Here is a 12381-nt window from a genome sequence, read left to right as displayed (position 1 = left end):
CATGTGTAATTTCAAGCCAATCGCTTGATTACTTTTCGAGATTTTTTCAACGCCAGACTTCTAAACTTAAAGTTGTATTTCTTGACATTCGTAATGTTCCGTTCTAAAAACCATAACTTTTACAAGTCTTCGAATATAGCTATCCAATTTTAAAGATGTGACTTAAAAATGTCAGAGTTTTAGAAAATGCATTCAAATATAAAATTAGATTTTTCATCCAATCAAACCGGAATTCTATCTTAATCGACGAAGAATTGCAATTCTTAATGTTAGCCATTGTTTTTTAACGTTCAAGATCCGAAAACAGTGCAGATTTCAACCGGTTGCGGTGAAAATGAAGTTTACAGTTTGTGCGAGGCGGATCCGTTGTGCGAGAAAGGCTGCGATAACATCGATATCTGGGAGGCAGAACCTTGCATGAAAACGAAAGAGTGCATGAGCGGTTGTATATGCGAGGAGGGATACGTTCGTGACGAGCATCGTGTTTGCGTTTGGGAAAACAGCTGTCCCAGAGTTAGACACTGATTTCCCGCAAAACAAATCTGCAGTGAAAGATGCAAAAAAAAACGCAGAAGGCTCTTGTGAAGCATTGTTAATACGACACGCGTTGTATGAATTAGTAAAATAAGAAATTGTATTACACAGTAAATCTTTCTATAACGAGGTTTCCATATAGCATGGTAGACTTATGATTTTATGTTTCTATATAGCAACTTGATTAACTTGAGCTGTTTTACCTTATAGTATGAACTTTTCTATTATATTTTTATAATTGAAATTAGTTGGGAATTGCTATTAGTAAGGAAATGATAAACATAAGATGAAACAACAGACACGTGACAGATAAAGAAGGATAAAAAAGAAAAAAGGAATAATGACAGGTTCAGAATAGGAGAAAACATAACTAATTTGCTTAATTTGTTTATTTAGTATATGTACGTCAATTTTTTGGTGTAATAATTGGAGTAAGGTAATTACCTAATTAGTTATATTCCGTCCATTCCAAACCTTTTATTACTCCACTTTTGTTTTCTGTTACTTTATTTTTCTATTATATTTGTTGTTCTACCTTATAGGACGGAAAAAGTATTAAAAATAGAGGGACCTAAACATCGTTTCTATGTTAATTACAGTAATGATTATGAACTGGTCTCTATAATTAATTAAGTTACAACATTCTTTTCTCAAATGATTGAAGCGATCTTTAAGACAAATCGAACATTTTGTTGGATTTATTAACAATTTAAAATAAAAGTTGAACTGTTTGTTCGACTACACTTTGATGATAAATCCTTATAATTTATTATTATAAATTATTATTCGTTGGTAATTTATTACTACAGATTCTTATTAGTTAGTAATTTATTATTAGAGATTATTATTAATTGATAATTTATTATTAAAAGAAAACTATGCCCACTTCTGTATTTTGCTTGTTAATAGTTTTAACAAGTTGATATTAGACTCTACGTGTAATGTAAACACAATATACATATAAATATTTAACATTAACTGTGTTGTTAACATTATAAGTGTGCTGCTCAATTCGTTTCGAAGTTACATAACGTATTCACATCACGTTGGTCGAAATGGGCGTAGAATGGAATTGAACTAATTAAAAATGACTTTGTTTCATTCAATAGGCAATAAAATAGTAAAAGAAAATTGACAAGGTGATGATATATTAAATTTAAATCATAGTTTTTGTTCCAAAATTTGTACCCTCTTATTCTACGCCCATTTCGACCAACGTGATGTGAATACGTTATGTAACTTCGAAACGAATTGAGCAGCACACTTATAATGTTAACAACACAGTTAATGTTAAATATTTATATGTATATTGTGTTTACATTACACGTAGAGTCTAATATCAACTTGTTAAAACTATTAACAAGCAAAATACAGAAGTAACTATGTGGGCACAGTTTTCTTTTAATAACATGAAAAAAAATAGTAATTTCCAAGATGTTAAAAATAATCTACTTCACGCTACAGCTACAAGTGTTTTTCATATGTGTATAGAATTTCGATTCAAGTCCACATATGAATTTTTAGGTATCACGTGAACATATTTGAAAAACAGCATTTCGAGAAAAACGCGTTCAAAGTTTCATGTTTAATCATCTTAACGAGTAATTCATTCAAATTTCTTCCTAAAATCACTCAGTTATTAATAATGCTATCACTTTAGGGGAACAATTATTGTAATAGAGAACTAATTTGATTGATAAATTAGTTTGCTTCTCCTTTCTCTAATTACAAACACATAGTTGTATAATATAGGGTCGACCTCGGTAGTTTTAGTGATAAACAAATATAACGTTGACAATTTTAAAATATTGTTTAATATAATCTGCAATGAAAATATTAACAAAAAATTCTATTTTTTTGATCTAAAATAAAAGTGTACACCTTTAAATGGTCTGCGCTGGGTCGACAGGAGGATTTCGTGAAGTTTTATTGGATTGATCAACAGACTGTGTATGTTTATGCATTTAGGACAATTCGAAATATTGGAATATATATGACAACGTGTGCAAATGCAAAAATATATCAAAAGTGAACAATAATGTACATGGTATGCCGTATAGATGATTAGACATATGTACTTTCATTTTAGTTTCACTTATTTTTCTGAATTTTTGAAAATACGAAATTGCATATAAATTCACAGTCGAATTGTTATAAATAAAAGTACCTTCGCAACTTAACGCTACAAACAGTTAAGAAATTTTTTAAAAATTTGTTTGAACTTATTGTAAGAGAAATAACATTACTTTCCAATCTATCTAATATATAAAATATCAACAATAATATGTTATATCATTTAGAAGATAAGACAGACTTTCACTTAAGTTTCAATTCCCTTTCTGTATCCGTGAAAATATGAATTTGCATTAAATTCAATTTCCGTGGAACGTCCATTTACTCCATTTACAACTACTCCAGAATGATTTTATTCCTCGCCGTGCGAATAAGAGATGCGTAGACGCATTTTGGTAGAATCTGGTGGGGGAATGTGGCGGCGCGCGATATGATAGCGTTTTGAGATGGTTCAGTTCCGCGCCGTCTTTCACGTGCGCGACACATTTCGGGAAACGAGAAATGTTATCGGCGCCGGGATTCGTCGACGGAACGTCCACAATGCGATTCCGCGTGTATACTATCCTATTCCTTATTAATGTTTTAATCTCACGACTCTACGAACACGATAAACAAACATTTTCCCCCGTTTTTATGTGAAATTTGTTCGCTCTTTTTTGTTCTCAATGGTTTCTCGTTTTACTCCAATTTAGCAACCCCTCGAACGTCCAACGTTAACGTGACAAATTTAGATAAACATCGCATTATATTATCGCAAGTATCTCTTTCGAGCTTCGTTCAATGTTAACGTTCGACGTTCGAGGGTCGATGGACGATAAATATTGTAAATTTCGTTAAGTGTTAAAGAATTCGAAGAGTGACAGTGTGTATAGTGTGTCCCGTGGATATAATCATGGATAAGCCAGCCTTTCGGATCGTCCGTCTCAGAAGTAAGTTTCACGCAACGTCAAAGTTTCTTGATCAATCGTTGTTCCCTGGTGTTAATCGTCGTTGCGGCTCGTTAGCCGTAGATCCGCAGCGTTAGGCGGGCTATACGAGCCACCCGTCCTCGTCTGTTATTTCTTACCAGTGGCCCGAGTCGAGTCCTGCTTCTTATTAAACTTCAATTACCAGCGCCGCGGTGGCCGTGATTATTCTCTATCGGGTAGGCCGAAAAAAAGAAAGAAAAAAAATGATGCCTGCGGCCGCCTCGATCGAGCATCCCCGCGGGTCCACGTCCATTGTGATTTTAATAAGCCTTATGCAAATTACAAATGAAATTGTCAGTGGCAGGCCCGCGGTCCATTCTTCGTCGTTGATGGGGACAATTAGAAGAGCTTTGTCCGGCGACCACGCGTTGTCCGGCTGCTCGGCAACTTGAGTCCCAACGAGAGGACCGCCCGCCAACCCCTAATGTTTGTATCCGGTCCCCAGGACGTTCACTTCCGACCCGAGAGTGCTACTACGGGTTTGCTGACCATCGACTTCTTCGACTCGGCTCCTGATCGCTCGCGAACGTTCTCCGCGGTCTGTTCCAAAAAGTTATCGGTCTCTGCTGGATCGCAGCGGAGACAAACGAAATATTGTCGGAGAACCAGTTGTTGAAGTTACAAATTTTCGCCAGGGGGGTGCAAACACTGGCGGATCTGGACTTGTCAAAGTCTGAAGCTAATTAGTAGACTGCGGATGTTCACGCGCGCAAAATATGAAAATGTATTGGGTGTTTCGTTTTTTTCCTCCCGAGGAAGTGAATGTTGTAATTAATGATAGGTTTATTAATATACGAGACTATAGGTGCTAAGGGGTACCAACTGTGATACACGTTTTTAGTTCCTTTTTCCTATGAGTTGCAGTTCTATCTTTACTGTACTTACACTACCTTTTTCTGTTCCTCGCTGATGCAACCTTTTGTAACACACGTTCTCTAATAAACATTTATTTCCTAATTAAATCAACACATTGTTAATACATCCGAATTGTATTCTTATAATTACACGCCCTTTTTATCGGTGAAGCTATCAAATAATGTTTTTATAAAACGTATTTGGTACAACAAGACAAACTGAATGGCTTAAATGATTTCTTTGTAAGTACGGGGGAGATTTAACAAACAAATTAACTTTTGCAAGGGGAACTTTATATATTTTTATCTATGATACTTAAGTTGCGGATTTTATGTACTTGTAGTGAATATAAAAAGTATGTGTTAAACATAACCAAAAGGTATATGTACCTATGCACTACGAAATATTAATATTATTGTATTATTTAATAGAATATATTTTACATGCATTATGTATATTTTCGTATGTTTTTCATATTAGTGTACGCCAGAAATACATAAAATCCGCTAAAATCCGCAGTCTAATAATAAGATATTTGTTTAGAGAGATTCAAACTACTTATAATATATCATTTATTATAATAAAAAAACTTGAAAATGAAGTTTAAAGTCAATGGATTTAATGCAGCCCGCCAGTAGTCGAACAAGAATAGAGCATCAATCTTCTATCCTTCTTTTCTTCTTCTATCTCGCGTATGCTAATATGCATGAAAAATTCATAACTTAAATATGAAAAACAATTTGCTGTAGAAATTATATTTCTGTCTTTACATTCAGTCATTTATAACTCTAGACTAAACTAAAATGTTTACTTCTCATTTTGTTATATTAAAGTATCAATCTTCAAAAGAATGGAACACACGAATTGCTTCGACATCTTGTTTTTACTGAGAAGACACTTTTCTCTTGTTGAAATTATTGGGTGCAAAAAACTAAAAGGTGGTAAAAGGTGTTAAAAATTTAACTTCATTTAAGAAAACTACGGATAAATATTTCTGTTTAGAGTTATAAATGATTGAATGTAAAGGCACAGGATCAATTATTTTACATTTAACAATTTCGACAAGACAGAGCGTCTCATAAGTCACGCATGCCAAGAGAGCATACATTGATAGATAATTTATTCCTTGTAATTTTTACATAAGGAAGAACTTTTGCTTTCATCACATCATTTAAAAATTTATGAGTTCTGCAGCTTAGTACTTCTTCTATGCTCTGTTTTCCTTACACGCACACCGCACTTTTACATTCACTCTTTCCGGCTCTCTAACTCATTCTATCGAGTCTTTACTCTCATTCCCACCTTCGGCATCTTCCTTCTCTTTCCTCATTCTTTCTTTCAACACATTCCTCATCCATTCCACTCCTTAAGAGAGCATATATTGCGTTATACATAAAATATCGAAGTAAACTGACTATAAAATAATTTGGTATTTTCACGTAACACAATGACGGGTAAATTTTTCTATTTAATCCGGAGTTATTAATAATTGAATGTAAAGGTATAAAATTAATTTCTACGCGTAACAGATCCTATCTGCACGTTATTCTTGTCGTAGTCAATATTAATTTGTTGCGTCAATTGCCGTTTTTTATTCGTATCGAACTTTGATAATAAAAAATTTGTCATAATAAGCTATTATTTTATCACTATATCTATATGTGCACATTGCATTACTAATAGGCCTCAGGGGCTATAGCTATGTGTGATTATAGCTATAGTACGGATTTAGCAATCCCGAGGTACCCGAGCTAGGGAAGGCCAGTGGGTCTCAACAGACTACTGGCATTCCTAATATAAAAATTATGAAGAGATGTATCGACGCAAACGCAGGTGCAAAGTAATGTAAAATTAAAAATTAAATGAATTTAAAGAACGAACAAATGCAAGACTGGTATATTAGGTGTTATAATCAAGATACACGACTTCTCACCCTTAGAATTAAAACTCACTCACCCACTTTTATGTTCATATTTTATTCTCAAACCTTACTAAATTATGTTAACTTGGTTCAGTACTTTTCGGTTAGGTACAATTTTTACGGTCAACACTAAAAGGGTTAATCTAACGAATTAATATTCTTTTTGGGTGTTGTAAATTTTGAATTAGCAAAGGGTTTCCTTAACAAGTATTGCAAAATGTGTGTAATTTAAATTGTTTCAATAAATTACATTAATTTTTAAAGTTCAGACTCCTGCAGTAATAAATTCTTCACTTATTGTAAATTAAACAATGATTGACTTTCAAACAAAACATTGAACTTAACGTGTTAATAACACACTCGATGTCAGTGTCATTTGATCCCTGAAGAAGTTAGCTACAATTCTAGTGTACATAGGAGTACCTTATCCAAAAGAGTTTCCGCAATTACACCAGGAGCTTCAGTAACTATCAATCAAGAACAGGACCGCGAAAGCCTGAAATATCCTGTTAAAAATCAACTTACGAAGTAGTCATTAAACTGTTCCACATCTAGGACCTCGGTCTACTAGGACTCGGTAACTGACCTAGACTCGGATTACGACGTTACGAAGGCCACGGAACCGAAGTGCTAAGCTGCTGCCCCTAGCTGCTGAATTTGCAGCGACAGTCTTCTTTGGCGGAAAGCTCTCCTGATACTCGCAACGCGTCATCCTTACCCGGATGGTGCGTTCCTAATTCGTCTTCGTAAGAAGAGGATCGCTGCTATGCCTACGATGCTTGGTTGATTCTTGCGTTCGAAGGACGAAGGGGCGGAAAAGCCAGCAGAAGTCACACCGAGGCAGGACGGAAAGGCGGGAGGTTGGAAATCGAACGGAATCACGGAGGCTGGAGGTCGATGGTTTGGGGTGGAGATAAGTTTTTACGGTAGGGTTACTAACTTACGGACTCGGCATTGTCGAGTTCCCGGTGACGGGAGGACAATGCGCGTTCGGGACACAATGCTTCACTCTGGAATCTGAAGGCAGTCTTGACTATCAACCTGCAACCACCCCTCGCATCTGTGTCTACCAATACTCGCCCCCTTTTGCACATACCACCCTCTTCTATTGCCAGCAGCCGCGTCTTCGCTCCGCGCGCGTCGTTACTTTCTCATTCTGCCGTCCATGCTTCTCTTCGAGGTTTGTCCGAAAATAAAAGAATCCCATTGTCATCGACGACTTCGGTGATAGTAATGAATCGTGCTTGATTCGATGGACGCTCGGGGTTGGAGCACGCACTACGGAAACCGTGGAGATCGATGGGAATTTGTTTAACCCCTTTGAGTGTCGATGCCGTTTCGAAACGTTTCGCCCGATTTGTCGAACGCGTGCGAGCTGTCGACGCTTGCTGTTAACAGGTGCAAGTGGAACCATTTAGAGATTGGTGTATTGACCCTTTGCACTCCTATGTCGAGTGTGATTTGACATTGGTTTTTATCTTAGGAGCTCCTTTGTCGAGCCTCGCTCGATATTCTTTCGTGTCCAAATCAATAGGGAAGGCCTGGAACATATGATGAACACGATCCTTTAGATGGAAAGTCTCGATTTATTTTCGTACATCTTCGAGGTAAATACAAAATTTGTGCAGTTTGCTCAAATAGAAAAATACCTGGAGGAGAAAGAGAACCCAAATTGTTTTGTGAAAAAGAAAGAAAACCAGGATTACATTCTGGAAATTGTTTCAAGAGATATCATACATTTGAAAATTACAAAATACAACAATAGTGTGAATAAAAGTGGTATTTAAGGGAATTCGTTTGTTTCTTTGTTTATTTAAATTACCTTTTTCTTTAGTTAAAGTAAATTTCAAGTAAAACACTTAAAAGCGTCATAATTTTTGTAACTATAATAAATACAATTTTACAACTTTTTGTGCAATTTTTAATTTTATATTTTTGTATGTGTTTAAGCAAATTTTAAAATTATATCTTTTCATATGTATATACATATATTGTCATCTAATTAATAAATCATCACAAAATATTTACACATCTTTATTTTATATTTTGTAGGCTGCGAAAAAATCACCATCATACAAGGGGTCGTGAATAAAAAAAAGTTTAAGAAGCTCTGCTCTAAACCAACATTTTTCGAACATGTATTATTTCTAAGATAGCGTACACTTTAAGGGAACACAACATTATTTGTTAACATTATTAATGTCTCGAATGGATACTTATTCTGAACCGTAATTGTTATTAATCTCTAATCTAAAATTGAATGATACTGTATGTATCACAAATGTTTAATGATGTCGGAGATACTAAGTTTTAATTGTTCCAATCAATAGACACTAAAATATAGAAAAATATCTCACAATTACTTATTTAAATTTTATTCTCAGCTTTTCATGTTCGGAAGTATTACTTTCTCGAAGAACATTGGTATGATAATCTGAAACTTTAAAATGCTTTAAATATGTACATTTTCGAATTAATTAAATATTTACAATGCATATGGTAACATTCAGTCTTCGATTAAATATTAATAAGAATCACGATTCGAAATAAGTATTCATCGAACACAGTAATCGTGAGAAATTCTTCTATATCGTCATATCTGTTAGCTGGAATAAATAAAAATTAATTTCTGACAATAGTTACATTAATTATTAACAATATTTTGTTCAAGCAATGTCCGAGAATATGACTTTGGTGTAATATTACACCGTGCGGGCAGCGGTAGATGCTTTTTCTAAGAATGTTTAAAATCAGTACTAAGTACTAGTTACCAATAAGTAACTATGTAGTTCGTGATTTCAGTCACCGACCAATTACGTTTCTTTTGAGTGGCTTCGTGTGTAGACGACCTAATAGTTTTCGAAATATTGGACCACATAAGTTTTGTCCCTCTAGATCGCTGAAATATCATACTGTGCGTCCTCTTCTTTATTTGCTGTTCTTTTCAAGTTGTGTAACGGATCATACATGTATTTATGTATGTAATACATGTATTTATTCTGTTATACCTATCCATTTTATCCCCTCACAGCATTTTTCACCATATACATGAATTTCGGCTGTTCAAAAATAAAAAGATCTTCAATCTTAAAAATCAGCTTAAGAAAAACTGGTTAGGTCAGACCATAGAAACTACTTTTCTAAATAGTATGTGATTTGAATCATGTCACGCTGACAATCAGTCTGAAAAGTGTCGTTTACAGGTAAACGCATTTATGATTTCAATAATCTTCGGTTAAGCATTTGACACAAACATAACTCTAATAATTCTGGAGATTTCTTTCTCAAAATTTGACACAACATTTGTGAAATGTGTATTGTTCGAAAAAAGCAAAAACATTTGATTCGTAAACAAATTACAGTGTCGCACTTCCTTAAGTTGTCTCGAAATCAACGCGAACCATGATTAATCTCACCGCTGCATGTTTCCTTTTTAATCCCGCAGGACTCTTTTCATAGATCCAAGAAATGAAGGCTATCTGGCAAAAAGAATTCACGTAAAGTACGGAGGTCTCGGGATGGATCGTCCTCGTTCGAAAGGTTTCGCGATCTCCGCATCCGTGCCGTCTCTCGATCAAAGCCGGTGCAAATCGATGCGTCGGCCGTGAAGGTAAAGATCATGGACGAGCGGCGGGGTCCGAAAAGATGCGAGGGAAGAAAAGAGGAGGCGTAGAATAGGCGAGTAGGATTGGTACAGTGAAGCAACAGGGAAAGAGTGCGAGAGACGGACGGTCGAGGGTTTCAATCGCTCTTAGAGCTCTCTCTTTGGCTTGGCTTTTCCGTTTCTTTCTCGCACAAAAGAGCCTACATTGTTTCGTCCCTACGTTCGTGTGGACGCGGGGCGAAAACACTCCTCTTTTCTACCGGCAGCCCTGCTACGCCAAAAAACGAGCCACAGACAAACGTACGAGCCACGTACGTGACACACGTATGCCAAAAGCAACAGCAACGTCGCTGCGCCATCGTCAGCGGCAGCGTTCGCTGGCATACAATCCTTTCTCGTACATTCAATGCTCGTCGCCCACTCGGTATCCTTTTGTCGCTGTTTATAGCTCTGTAGGCCCGGTATTTCCGCCGTCCATGTACTCCACGAGTACTTTCGAGCTTAATTCCGTATCGTCTAACTGGACCGTGGCGAGAGAGGAATCGTCCGTTGGTCAGGAAACCGTGTGTCCCACGAATTCGTCGCGATCTCTTCTGGTCTTTTTGCACACGTGCACGCACGGACGGATTAACGGCGGATTCCTGTCGAACATCGATGTAAAGAAACGTCTACCGTGACGGTCGATAACTTCCACGCGGCGAAAAATACTGTTGCGTCGAGACTTGAGGGGGTACTCTTTTATTTTTATCAGTTTCGAGGCAATATTCATCATTTCTTTGCAGCCAAAATAATTCGTATAAACTTTCGAAATTTGTTGCAAAGGGGGTAGAGTTTAGTTCTGTGTTGTGATAGTAGTAATTTTGTTACAAATAATTAAAAATATTATTGGCATTTGTAATGACAGAATTATGAAGAGAGGTACATAAGCAAATGCAAATGTAAAGTAATATAAAACAATAATCGAATGAATGTAAAGAACGAACAAATGTAAGACTGGTACATTAGGTATTGAAGTCAAGTTACACGACTTCGCACTCTTGTAATTAAAACCCAGTCGGTCATTTTTATGTTTATATTTCAGTCTCAAACCTTACTAAATTATATTAATTGGGTTCAATTTCCTTCGTTTAGGTACATTTTTTTCGGTCAACACTTAAAGTGTTAATCTCGCGAATTAAAATTCTCTTTGGGGGTTGTAAATTCCGAATTAGCAATAACAACACAAGATCATCAAAAAATGCCAGCTGGTGTCTGTCAAATTAATTTTGTTCACCTGATTGATCAATGAAGTTGGGTGTAGCATTTTTACATTCATTTCTTTTTCGCTTTTCTCACTCGAGTTTATAAAAGATTTATAAATACAAGAGATGCTTCTAACTCTAATTATAAAAATAGCTTAATCAACAAGTTAACGTTCGATATGGTTCAAGATCGGAATAGTAGTTGCATTCAAGAGTAGCTATACGCATGTCTGATCATGAAAGTTCTATTCTACTGACAAGGAAGACTTTATAAGTTTTTTTTCTTTTATAAGAGTTATAAATACAAGAGATGCTTTTAAATGTCATTGTAAAAATATCTCAGTCAACAGGTTAACATTCGATATGATAGATCGAACTAATAGTTGCATTTAAGAGTAGCTATACTCAGCATGTCCGATCATGAGAGTCCTATTCTACTGACAAGGAAGATCCGTAAAACGCTTCACACCGCAGTCTATAATAATTGGAATAAATTTTGCTAGTCTTTATCTCTGTTTAACTAACAGATCAAAACGAACAAAATCAAATGGGACTCATTTTCTAACGATTTATGCTATTTTAATTACTATCTTTTAAATATATATCACTTTCTTATTTTGGTTGTTATAGACTTTTAACTTTTTCTAAGATGCATTTCAATTTTGAATCTTAAACTTTTTCTCTTCCTTAAAATATATTTTGTTTTATTTATAATTTTGTATATTATGGTTACTTTTGCAAGGAAGTGGATGAAATTAGTAAAACGATACGCTCGTGACGGGCCAAGTTGTAATTTAATTTTATTTACTACACATGCAACCATCTTCGTACGAATAAAATACTCAAAACTCACTTTTATCATTCAATACTTTACATTTTTGAAAATGAATTATTGAATTATCTTCATTAATTGACAATTAATCTCAAGTATTTTACTTTTGTACCGATATTGCTAACGTATTAACACTATTAACGGTTGTAACCGTAAATGAATAATTTTAGAAACCATTTGTAAACGATAAACAATCAATCTAGTTACAAATGACTTTTCGACTTTCTCGTTACTTATTTGAATTACATGTATGATACATTATATTCCGTCTAAAATTGCACAAAAGCTCATAAAACTTCCTTGGACATCAAATAGTTTTGAAGACATCGGAAAGCAGAAACTATTGTGGCTGC

The 12381-nt window shown here is 35.3% G+C and overlaps 1 long non-coding RNA gene across 1 annotated transcript; it reads left to right on the top strand.

The window, feature by feature from the left end:
- The first annotated feature begins 526 nt into the window (after positions 1-526).
- Positions 527-4750, top strand: LOC128889502 (uncharacterized). Its single transcript, XR_008460453.1, has 3 exons — positions 527-1718; positions 1929-3536; positions 3874-4750. It is a non-coding gene; the product is annotated as an uncharacterized LOC128889502 (long non-coding RNA).
- Positions 4751-12381: the final 7631 nt, after the last annotated feature.

The sequence above is a fragment of the Hylaeus anthracinus genome, unplaced genomic scaffold (assembly GCF_026225885.1).
Source record: "Hylaeus anthracinus isolate JK02 unplaced genomic scaffold, UHH_iyHylAnth1.0_haploid 11997, whole genome shotgun sequence".
Taxonomy (NCBI): domain Eukaryota; kingdom Metazoa; phylum Arthropoda; class Insecta; order Hymenoptera; family Colletidae; genus Hylaeus; species Hylaeus anthracinus.
This window is presented reverse-complemented; position numbering and strand designations above follow the sequence as displayed.